This window comes from Myotis yumanensis, unplaced genomic scaffold, assembly GCF_028538775.1.
Source record: "Myotis yumanensis isolate MYYU_CA2020_CCGP unplaced genomic scaffold, mMyoYum1.0.hap1 SCAF_3, whole genome shotgun sequence".
NCBI lineage: Eukaryota > Metazoa > Chordata > Mammalia > Chiroptera > Vespertilionidae > Myotis > Myotis yumanensis.
Genome location: NW_027223754.1, coordinates 98,572,081 through 98,575,301, shown reverse-complemented (window position 1 = coordinate 98,575,301; position 3,221 = coordinate 98,572,081).

The following is a 3,221-nucleotide window of genomic DNA, read 5'->3' as shown; positions in this document are numbered from 1 at the left end:
CAGTGGGCAGAGTGGGACCATCCAGATTACAACTCCTCAGATCCATAAGGGACACACTCAGGGGGCAGACTCACTGAGCACCAAAGCCCCACTGAAGCAAATCTTGCCCCAGAAGGGTGTCTCCAGTACAGAAGTTCTCCCACTGTAGACACAGCTGATTCTCACAGCCAATTGGCCTGGAGGTCAATTCCTCCCAGGGATACCTACAACAATCAAGGCTTAACTACAACAAGACTGTGCACAAAGCCCACAAAGGGGTGCACCAAGAGTGTCCACCTCAGGTAATTGGGGAGGCTGAGCCACTGGGCCCTATAGCACACCTAGCACAGAAAGCCACTCTATCAACACAGGGAAGCAGCCTAAATGAGGAGACAAAGAAACAGGTCACAAATGACAGAAATGGAGGAACGCAAACTACTGGATATAGAGTTCAGAACCACAGTTATAAGGTTACTCAAGAATCTTCTAGAAACCGCCTATAAATTTAGTGAGACCCTCGAGGATATGAAAAAGGACCAACTAGAAATACACTGACTGAAATAAAGAAAAATATACAGAGATCCAACAGCAGACAAGAGGATCCCAAGAATCAAGTCAAAGATTTGAAATATGAAGAAGCAAAAAATACCCAACCGGAAAAGCAAAAAGAAAAAAGAATCCAAAAATGTGAAATAGTGTAAGGAGCCTCTGGGACAACTTCAAGCGTACCAACATCAGAATTATAGGGGTGCCAGAAGAAGAGAGAGAGCAAGATATTGAAAACTTATTTGAAGAAATCATGACAGAAAACTTCCCCTACCTGGTGAAAGAAATAGACTTCCAAGTCCAGGAAGTGCAGAGAACCCCAAACAAAAGGAATCCAAAGAGGACCACACCAAGACACATCATAATTAAAATGCCAAGGGCAAAAGACAAAGAGAGAATCTTAAAAACAGCAAGAGAAAGAAAGTCAGTTACCTACAAGGGAGTACCCATAACACCATCAGCTGATTTCTCAATAGAAACTATGCAGGCCAGAAGGGAGTGGCAAGAAATATTCAAAGTGATGAATACCAAGAACCTACAACCAAGATTACTTTATCCAGCAAAGCTATCATTCAGAATTGAAGGTCAGATAAAGAGCTTCACAGATAAGAAAAAGCTAAAGGAGTTCATCACCACCAAACCAGTATTATATGAAATACTGAAAGGTATTCTTTAAGAAGATGAAGAAGAAGGAAAGGTAAAGATAAAAATTATGAACAACAAATACTTATCTTTCAACAAGTGAATCTAAAAATCAAGTGAATAAAAAATCTGATGAACAGAATAAACTGGTGAATATAATAGAATCAGGGGCATAGAAAGGGAGTGGACTGACAATTCTCAGGGGGGAAAGGGGTGTGGGGGGTGTGGGAAGAGACTGGACAAAAATTGTACACCTATGGATGAGGACATGGGGACGGAGAGGGTGGGGTGGGAACTGGATGGAGGGGAGTTATGGGGGGAAAAAAGAGGAACAACTGTAATAATCTGAACAATAAAGATTTATTTAAAAAAAATTGAAGGTCAAATAAAGAGCTTCACAGACAAGAAACACCTAAAGGAGTTCATCACCACTGAACCAATCCTATATAATAAAGAGATAATATGCTAATTAGACTGAACAGCAGAACGACCCTCCGGACAACCTTCCAGACAAAGCCGGGGCTGTGAGGGCTGGCCAAGGCTGTGAGGGGCTGAGAGGGCTGGCTGAGGCTGCTAGGGCCAGCCAAGGCAGCCAGGGCTGTGAGGGCTGAGCCCCTTACACGAATTTCATGCATTGGGCCTCTAGTATTATATGAAATGTTGAAGAGTATTCTTTACAAAAAGGAAGAAGAAGAGGAAAAGAAGAAGGAGAAGGAGGAAGAGGAGGAGGAGGAAGAAGAAAAAGAAGAGGAAGAAATATGAGCAATAAAATGGCAATAAATCCATATGTATCAATAATTGAATCTAAAAATAAAAATAAACAAATAAGGCATCTAATGAACAAAATTAACTGATGAATAAAATAGAACCAGAGGCATGGAAACATAAAACAGATGATAAATCTCAGAGGGAATGGGGGTGGGATGGGCAGTAAGAGATTAACCAAAGACCTTATATGCATATATCCATTACCTATGGATACAGACAAAGGGGGATATCTAGAATACTCTCAACAATAAATACTTAAAAAAAACTATAGAAAATAGTTCGAGTGACTATAAAATATAGACCTTGTTCCAGAGGTTAAAATGGGCCACCTCCATGTTTTGATTTGTTTTATATTTAATTTGTCTTTCACAAAAAGAGCCCCTGCCTCTCTCTCTCTCTCTCCTTTAAGCAGAGAATATGGACCATTGTCCCATTTACATTCTCCTCCTCAAAGCAATGCAAGCACCTCTGACCCACATCTCTATTTTGAAATTTTCTTACATTTGCATAACTTATAGTCATCTCTCTAAACAGTTTGCTTGAAAATTGCATGAGAATTTACATCTTCCTCCTAATATTACATTCTTGCAGTTTTTCAATAATGAAATTTGAGAGATTGCAGATATTATACTCTATCATCCCTGCCCCCAGCTTTTAAAAAATTCATGGGGTCTGGGAAACCTGACACAACTTTGCATAGTCTATGAGACCTGGTGCTATGCAGGTATTGCACCCAAGTAGTTTTCACCCCAGTCAATAAACAATTGTTGAGTGTTTTATATGTACCTGTCTCTGTCTGGGATACATCAGTAAACAACAGACAAAACCTTCTTCACTTATCCAGCTAGTGGAAGGAACACCCACTCTAAACAAAAATGAGGAAGCTAAACATATCTATTAGATAGCTATAAGAGCAAAGGAAAGACATTAAAGAGGAAAGGGAAGATGGGGAGGTCAGTGGGATAACTCAGAGACATCACAGAAAGCCCTAAAGGAAGAAAGAAATGCAGCAAAGGAACCCTGAAAACATGCATGCCTGGAGTGTTAGAACAGCAAGGGGCCAAAGATAAGAAGCCAAAAACTACATCACTTAGATCTCCAATGAGTAATATTTTCTTCAAATCAAGAAAATTCTGATATAAGATTTAAGTATAAGGCTTATCATTTTCTTAAGCTTTCTTGATCCTTACTGTATCTGAGTTTGCTGAGCTGTCTTAAGAACTCCTTAGTACACAGAGGGGTTTGGAAGTTTCAACTTTTGTTGTAGTTTAGGCCAGTTTCTTCAA